Source organism: Symphalangus syndactylus, chromosome 24, assembly GCF_028878055.3.
Source record: "Symphalangus syndactylus isolate Jambi chromosome 24, NHGRI_mSymSyn1-v2.1_pri, whole genome shotgun sequence".
In the NCBI taxonomy this organism is placed as follows: domain Eukaryota; kingdom Metazoa; phylum Chordata; class Mammalia; order Primates; family Hylobatidae; genus Symphalangus; species Symphalangus syndactylus.
Window position 1 is genome coordinate 67,881,918 of NC_072446.2, and position 9,996 is coordinate 67,891,913.

Sequence of the window (9,996 nt, forward strand, 5' to 3'; positions counted from 1 at the left end):
GAAATTGTCTACAGCCGCAGAAGCAAAGAATTGTAAGTACTCCTCCCCACCACATACTATTTTGGTGTCTATAAATACGAGTAAATGTGCTATACAACTACCCTTTGTATTAGGGGCCATGTTTCCAAATATGAGTAGGTAAAGATAACTTTCTTTCCTTTAAAAAATATAAGCAAGTAAGACAAAAATGAAAATGACATAAATGTATTCCGTAAATTAAATCAAATATGTAAAATAAATAGCAACTTAATTCTGTGATAAGGATGGCTGAGAAGGGCATCACACCACCAGTTATTGTGTCTGATTTGTTTGCTCAAGTGGCACAAATGGGATGTTTCAGATATTAGAAAATGTATGTCAGCCAAACTTGTACATTCATAAAAATAGTTGGCAAGTCTTATAGATCCCTCTAAGTACAAATTTGGCTTGCTCTACACAGCCTGCCGGTTATGGTGGCATGCTGCTGCAGCAGTGTCCAGATTTCTGAAGCTTTCCAGATGTTTATAAGCCTTTGACTTCTGCTCATAAGGAAATTCAAGTAGAATAGTATGGTAGACTGAATGCAAAAGTGGCCCTAATTCTCCTTTCCCTGTATCTACACCTTTTGCAATGTAATTTTGCACCTACTCCCATTCAGCAGTCGAGTCTTTTTGCCTTCTTCTTTAATCTGGGCTGGTCTTGTAACTGATTTGTTCAGAAGGATGGTGCCAAAGTGAAATAGGTCAATTCTGAGCCTAAGCCTCAGTCATGCCCAGGGACCATAAGGATATAAGCCCTAGCGAGCCTGCAGGAGGGATGTGAGAAACCAAAGAAGAAAAGCTTAGTCATTTCAGCTGATCCTAATCTAAACCTGCTTAAGGCCAGCCCACTCCCAAATATGTGAGACAGCCCAGCCAAGTTCAAGGGAGCTGCCTTTCCACCCCACATCTGACTGCAGATGTGCGAGTGTGCTCAGCCAATACCAAAAGACCGGTCCATCTGACCCACGTACTCATTAGCAGTAATAAGTGTCTTTTGTCTTAAACCACTGAGTTTTGGGGTGGTTATAACACAGCATTGTCATAGAAATGGATAAAAGATATGCATATGGATATCACTAATTATTAAACCAAAATCTCACTAAGCCTGTAAAAGACTTTTTTGTTTGTTTTCCATTAGTTCTTTGGTGTTCTTTCTCTTTGCAAATCCAGAGTTTGCTTCTACTTTACCAAAGTTATTCAGGTCATGACTTTCATATGTTCTTTGTTGAAATTCTGAAACCTTCCATTTTTATAGACTAGGATCCTGACTCTAATATTAGTCAAGGGTAACAAACACTATTTAAGTAACATGAAAATAAATTGATGCATCACCTACAGTAACTTTAGGAGCAACTTTCATTTTTATGACTTGATTTTTTTAAGTACTTTTTCTTTTCTTTTAGTTTCTGAGAAAATTCTGGAGGTAAATATTCTCATCATACCTATTTCTTACATAGGAAATCTGAATCTTAAAAGAAGTAAATGTCTTTTCCATTTTCATGCAACTTTTCATAAAATAAAAGACCTTTCCTTTAGTCTAGTTTAAAGACATACCTTATGAGTCCCATGAACTATTCAGCAGAAAACAAAGGACAAACGCACATTTTCAGATACTTAATATTAATATTTATATTTGATAACTGTATGCTATATGGTTATACTATCTCATAATTTGGTGGCACTTGTGAGATTTCCAAACCCTGAGGATGTAGGAAGGGAAGTTAAATGTCTCTTTCCATAGAATGAAATACCAAAGTTTAGAGGGGCTAATGAGGTCACCAGGATCATACAATGATGGAACCAGATATGGTTCATCCCAGTTTTTAGACACAAATACCAGAAGCCTGAGTCTGACCCTTTACTTGAAAGAGATTTATTCAGGTCATTTCCTTAATATTCTCTGTGTACAAGTTGCACACTAATGTAGCTGAGATCATCATGGCCCAAGAGGAAAAACCATGCCAAATAAGTTAAAGGGAAGTCTACTGCTGGCTTAACTAGAGTGAGCAGTGTTAAGACTTTGCAAGTTAGGACTCACTGTGATACACTACACAGAAGAATCTATTCATGAAGAAATAGACCAAACTGATTCATTGGCTTCTATTGTGTGTGTTGTTGGAGTTCATAGTCAGAACAATCTTTGAATCAGTATTTTGTTCTCTCAAAAAGGAGGGGTAAGTGCACTGTCACATTCAATTAATGAAGAATATGCTTTGATACTAGCAGTATGGCTGGATCGAGCCTGTACTTATTGTGCACAGAGTATGCTAGTTGTTCTCTGGAAGGTCTTGGACACAAAATTACAGCCTGCAACCCTCTGCAACACAGGATTGTAGCCACAACTGACAGCTGCACACCATGAAAGTGGGAAGTTAAACCGTGGACCCCATCTGGTTATGCTTCTTAACAAGAACAAGTTACTCTTCCAAAGATTGGCAGCAGCCCAGTTAGCACACCAGGTCCTTCCAAGTACATCAGCTTCCTCAATCTACAATCAAGCATAGGCCAAGTAGTCAAGTGAATTTTGACTTCTATCACTAAGGCTTGGGGTAGCAAACTCCTCATGTTGAAGTTCTTCTGTTGACCCTGCCCTTCTCTACCCTGTTCTCTGCCCTAGCCTTTGGGATGCTAAGCTGAATGAATATCTCAAGGTAGCAGGGGTACCTTGCTCTCTGTCTTCTGGTGGCTTCAGCCAAAGCGTACATCAGGATGAGGTGGGAGGAAGGAAGGAGTGTGATGTCAGAGTATTCCCCTGGCTGCCTGCCAGCTGGATCTCAGTAAATCTGCTGGTCCCATCTACTGTCAAGCTCCAGTCAAGTTGCCCTCACAGCTCTCTCCGCAGGTTCTGGGAGCCACTTCTTTTCACTTCTTCAGGTTTAGGAGTGGTAGTAGCTCCCTGATGTTATTATGTGGCTCAGCCAGTGTCTTGCATCCCTTGTTTTTCACTCTAAACTTTGTGATAGTCCTTTTATCAACCTTCATCAATCACCCAGCTTGAATGTGTCATCTGCTTCCTGCCAAGACCCCTGATTCACACTCTGTTGGATGGCATCTCACTAGACCCACTCCAGGCTTTTGTGTTCACTTATTAAAAAGCAGGTGTGATGTGTTGATTGCATTTCAAAGAGCAATCTACATGCTGTATTGAAAAGCACAAGAACTTGGTTTTCATCCCTGCCATATGTGACTTAGCTTTGCGACCACAGACAACTAAATTCTATTTTGAAAACTTTTTTTGGGAAAAATCATCTGATCTATGCCAGGCACTGGCTAGGACCTGCAAATAAAAAAAATGTAATACAAGATATTCACCTTCTTCTAGCTCCTAAGATTAACAGGTGAGATAGAGATAAAAACAAAGATATCTTGTACAATATGATAAAAGCTATGTCGTGGTATGTATAAATGTTATATTTACTCACAGTGACCTTCAGTTTTCCTGCCAATTTTCATGAAATGAGATACTCAGTGATTAGATGATACAGGTGAAAATATTTTGAAATATTTAAGAATATTTAACAGTAAAGTTATTACTACTAGAAGTATTACTATCATGTTATGTCATTATGTTACTTGCTTTACTCCTTACTGATTTAAAAGGAATTAGTTATATTGTTTGTTTCTGACAGTTATCAGCAACTTAGACATTACAGTCCTCCAGGAACAATTTTGTTTAGCGTGGGTTTATAGAAATAAGAATGAATACCTTGAACATCTAATTATATAAATTTAATCTCATATTCAGCAAGCAGTATTTGTGATAGACTACAAATATGAAGTCATGAAGTTAGTGGAATCGTGATGATTCTATTGAGCAATAAATAACTTCCCAGATAGGAGTTTGAAGATCCTGTATACTGCATTTATTAGTTGAAATAGTAATTAATAAAATAGTTAATTGGTTGTATTTGAGTAGCTATCCCTGAAGATAAACTCTTCTGTATCCTTATCTAGCATTACAGCTAAAGATATCTGATCAAAAAATAAGAATTGTTTTCAACTCTTAAAATGCACAAAGATTATGTCTGATGCACAGTTTTTGCCTCCCCTTTCTTAAAGTAATAAAAATATCTCTTCCTTTTGGAGAACTTAATCTGTGTAGTTTAGCAGGGCTTGTTCATCACTTACCTCTTTCTACCTTGTGAACATGAGACCCAGGCCTGAAAAAGCAGAGAATCCCAAACACTTGGCCACAAGGTTTGGCTTAAGATTAGTCATGTGACTCAAGCTAGGCTAATCAAGATCTGCATTGAAATTATTCTGCTGCAACAGAAAAAAACTCCCATATAACCCTGAAGTTAGCACATTGACAGATGAAAATCTTATGCTATTGGTAGCCAACCTGCTAACCACGAGGAGAGAGCTTATCCAAAAGACAGACAGTGAAATACATGATTCAGACATACATGAAGACATATATACCCATGGACTTTTCTAGTACATCAGCGGGGAATGAAAGAATTCTTTCTTTGCTTAAGCAAATTTTATTTAAGTATCTAGCACTGACAAGTCTTGATTATCTAATTTAAAATGAAAAGGACTAAATAAATTAGAAATTTAAATTTAAATTCACCTTTTCTCTTAAGAAAATTTAAGGAAAAATGAACTTTGAAATATTCTAATTACAATTTTCAGAGTAATATGAAATAATTTTGCAACTGTAACAAAATAGGAAGCTATGACTAAGAAATGATTCAAGAAAAATAAAGAGTTTATGTACATTTGAAATAGAATTACTGAATAAGTTTAATTGAAGAGTTAGAAGTAAAACAAATAACTTCATTTCCTAGGACAAAAAGTTATTCATTCATTCAACAAATATTAATTAAATACCTACTATGTGCCTTGTTCTGGTACCATGTGCAAGGGGCTTGGGTTATACAAATGAACGACACAGACACAGAATCACATCCTTGCAGAACTGACCTACTAGCTGCAGGAGACAGGCAATAAACACAAACATAATGAACAAATGAAAATCAGAGTAAGGCAGGCAACAAATAAACATGCAGGGAAATGGACATGGGAGACACTGGGGAAGGAGGCAGATTTTGGAATTAAATGGCACTCTCATGTCTGCGTCATTGTGAAATTAAGATGCAAACAAAGATTTGTGAGAAACAAGGGAGTGGGATCAAGAGAGTATGTAGGGGAAATAGAGTTCCAGGGAGAGGGAACACCTTGTGCAGAATTTATCCATAAGGCAGTGGTGTGCTGGGGCACTGGAGAAAGAGCAAAGAGGCTGTATAGCTAGAGTGGAATGAGTGAGGGTGAGAGTAGTGGAAAGTGGAGCCAGAGAGGTTCCAGAGGCAAATCATGAAGAGTTTTATAGGTGAATTCTAGGACTTTGGTTTTGGTTCTCAGAAAAATAGGGAGGAAGATTTGCATGAAGAATGTTCTAATCTGACTTATGTTAAACCTGGCTCACTCTGTGGCTATTGTGTTAGGAAGACACCATGAAATGCCCAAACTAATAGCACAAATATAAAGGAAAAAAAAAGAGAAAAATTATTTTAAAAGAAAGTTAAAATCATCAAGGGTCGGTTGAGGAGGGACAATATTTACATAATAGAAGACTCAGAAAGATAACACAGAAATAGGGGGTGGGAAATTGAGAACTAGTAGAAATAACCACAGAAATTATAACAACAGTTTTCCATTCCCAAATGGCGCAATTTCCATTGCCAAATTAAAATATATGTTGTCTTCCCAAAAAGCCTCACTGCTCACTGAAATCTGGATAAATTGAAAGAGATTCATATTTGAAATCAATAAAAAAAGAGTGTGTTGTGTTTTTTCCCCCAAGATGGTGGACTTGAGGCTTGTAACGTGCCTTAGCCACTTGCAAAAAGCGAGATCGTGTGTATGAATCAACTCTGTGAGCTTTAATTCGAGAAGGAAAATGGGAATCCACTGGAATTGTGAAGGACACCACACATCCAGGGAGGAAAACACTAGCAAACAGCCCCCATGATGGCATGTGGCTAAAGAAAGTGAGAAAAACTTCAGTATATGAGAAAGGCAGAGAACTTTCCACTGTAACTCACCTTTCCACTGGGGACTATGCAACCGAGACCAAGGGAGAACACTTTGTTTCTCCCAAGCCCTGGAGCTAACTTGGGGAGAGGCTCAGAGTTGCCGTGAGGGAAAGACAGTGGGAAAAGCTGCAGACATTTTCCCAAACCCAAGACTAAGAGCAGAATGCATCAGTACTGAGGAAGAATCCAGTCAGCAACCACCAAGTGCACAGAGAAGTGTCTAGGGATGAGCTGGAAAACCTCCTTGGCTCCAAATTCTCTGCATATGGATGGGGAGTGGCATAAACTCCTAATCTCAGAGAGTGGGTGCTCCAGATGCCTGGAGATCTTCCTGGGCATGGAGCAGAGAGGGTACTGATGCACCACAATCTATGTCCATGAAGGGTGAGACAGCTTAGGCTGTTGATCCAGGTAAGCAGGTGCTCTGAATGACTGGAGATCTCCCTGGGTATGTAGCAAAGTTGGATCTTCTGCGTCAGGATCTCTACACAGAAGGGGTGACTCAGGCTGCTGAACGAGGAAAGCAGGTGCTCCAAATGCCTAGAGATCTTCCTGAGCATGGATCAGCAATGGCCCTTTTGCACCATGATCTATGTCCAAGAAGGGTGGGGCAATTCAGGCTGCTGGTCCAGCCAAGTGGGTGTCCAAATGCCTGGATTTCTGCCTGTGGGTGGAGTGAAGAGTGTCCTGCTGTACCAAGTCTAAGGGCAACAGCCTAGGGCACCCAGAAATGGCACACGCAGGCTAGTTCCAGGTCACCAAGGTGGCCCTGGCTGCAAGTCTCACCACCCAGGAGAAATTACAGCTGTAGCAGTTCTCCTCCCACCCCAGGCTTGTGATGGGGGAGAACACAATTCCATTGCCTACTGGAACATGTTCCACAGTTCTGGCTGTGCATGCCTGTACACTGTTCTAGAGCAAGTGCTCCAATCTCTGGCCCAAGACTAAAATCCTTGCACAGCCACACTGCCAGATCACCAAGGAATGGCTGACTTCATATTCACCTGGATTAAACTGCACCGGTAGTCAAATTGCACAGCCCAAAATAAAACCTGCCAAAAGAAGTGCATAGGGCTATAGAAGCAAAGCCAAAAGACCCTACCCAGCATTCTCTACAGCTGCAGCCCCAATGGGAGGTACAGGAGGGAAAAGAAAAGGAAAAAAAACCCAATATTACAGGTAAAGAAGTACAAAGGAAAAAAAATCCTACCCACATGAAAATAATTACAAAAATTAGCAGTGCCAGCATCTCCAGATGAGAAGGAACCAGCACAAGAATTTTGGCACCATGAAAAATCTGAATGTAGTGACACCACAAAAGGATCACCCTAAATCTCCAGCAAAAGTCCCTAACCAAAATGAAAACTCACAACTTACAGATAAATAATTCAAAGCATCTATTTCAAAGAAGCTCAGTAAGATAGAAGACAAGGTTGAAAATCAACACAAAGGAATTCGTAATATAATCCAGGAAATGAAGAAAGAGATAAACATCTTAAAAAGAAATCAATTCGAGCTTCTAGAATTGAATTTTCTTACTTAAGGAATTTCACAATACAATTGAAACTGTTGTCAATAGACTGGACCAAGCAGAAAAAAGAATTTCAGAACTTGAAGACTGGTCTTTCAAACTAACCCAGTCAGACAAAAGTAAAGAAAAAAGAAGCTTTTAAAATAAACAAATTCTTCAAGAAATATGGGATTGTGTAAAGCAATCACACTTACAAAATATTGGCACTCCTGAAGGAGAAAGAGAAAATGTAAACAACCTGGAAAACATATGTAAGGTAATAATTCAATAAAGTTTTCCCTTATCTTGCTACAGAGGTAGATGTCCAGATACAAGAAATCCAGAGAATACTTGCAAGCTACAATAAAAAATAAACATCACTAAGGCATATAGTCACCAGACTATTCAAGGTCAACACTAAAGAAAAAAATCTTAAAGGCAGCTAGAGAAAATGTCAGATCATGTGCAAAGGGAACTCCATCAGACTAACAGCAGGCTTCTCAGCAGAAATCTTACAAGCCAGGAGACATCGGGGGCCTATTTTCAGCATTCTTAAAAAAAGAAATTTCAACCAAGAATTTCATATCTCACCAAACTAAGCTAAATAAGCAAAAGAGAAATAAAATCTTGTACAGACAAGCAAGCACTAAGGGAATTAATTACCACTAGACCAGCTTTCCAAAAAAAATCACGAAAAGAGTTCTGAACATGGAAATAAAAGAATACTTGCTACCACAAAAACACACTTAAATGCCTAGCATACACAACTTATAAAGCCACCACACCGTAGGAACTACAAAGCAACCAGCTAACAATCTCATGATAGGATCAAAACTTCACATCAATATTGACATTGAATGTAAATCGTCCAAACACTGCAGTTAAAAGTCACAGAATGGCAAATGGGATTTTTTTAAAAAAATACCCATCCTTCTGCTGTCTTGAAGAGACCCAGCTCACATGTAACGATATCCATAGGCTCAAAGTAAAGGGTTGGAGAAAGATCTAGCATACAAATGGAAAACAAAAAAGAGCAGGGGTCACTATTTTTATACTACATAAGACAGATATTAAACCAACAACAGTAAAAAACAGAATAAAGAAGGGAATTACATAATGATAAACAGTTGAATTCAATAAGAAGACTTCATTATTTTAAATATATACACAACCAACATTGGAGTACCCAGATTCATAAAATAAGTACTTCTAGACCTATAAAAAGGCTTTGACGGCCACACATTGATAGTGGGGGACTTCAGCACCCCACTGTCAGTGTTACGTAGATCATCGAGGCAGAAAACTAACAAAGAAATTCTGGACTTAAACTCAACATTTGACCAATTGGCTCTAATATACATCTACAGAACACTCCACCCATCAACCATAGAACATACATTTTTTTTATCTGCACATGGAATATATTCCAAGATTTACCATGCTTGGTAAAGACATGCTTGGCCATAAGGCAAGTCTCAATAAGTTAAAAAATATAAAAAGTATACCAAGCAAACTCTCACACCACAGTGAAATAAAAATATAAATCAGTACCAAGAAGATCTTTGAAACCCACACAATTACATGGAAATTAAACAAACTTTCTCCTGAATGGCTTATGAGTAACCAATGAAATTGAGGCAGAAATAAAAAAAACTTTGAAATAAAATGAAAATAGAGACACAACATAGCAAAATCTCTATGATGCTGCAGACCAATGTTAAGGGGAAAGTTTATAGCAATAAATGCCTGCCTCAAAAAGTTAGAAAGATCTCACATTAATGATCTGACATCACATCTAGAGGAACCAGCAAAACAAGAACAAACTAATCAAAGTTAGCAGAAGAAAATAAATAACTAGAATCAGAGCAGAACCAAATGAAATTGAGACCCAAAAATTCATACAAAGAATCAACAAAACCAAAAATTGGCTTTTTCAAAGGATAAACAAGATCAATAGACCACTAGCTAGATTAACAAGAAAAACAGAAGATCCAAATAAGCACAATCAGAAACAGCAAAGGTGACATTACAATTGATCCCACCAAAATACAAAAGATCCTCAGAGACTGTAATGAATACCTCTGCACACACAAACCAGAAAATCTAGAGGAAATAAATAAATTCCTGGAAACACCCAACCTTCCAAGATTGAATCAGGAAGAAATTGAAACCCTGGGCAGACCAATATCAAGTTCTGAAATTAAATCAGTAATTAACAAAACCCCTACCAACCAAAAAAACCCCTGGACCAGATGGATTCACACCCAAATTGTAGCAGACATACAAAGAAGAGCCAGTACCAATTCTTCTGAAACTATTCCCAAAAAATCAAGGAAGAGGGACTCCTCCCTGACTCATTCTATGGAGCCAGCATCACCCTGATACCAAAACCTTGCAAAGACACAACAACAAAAAAGAAAACTACAGG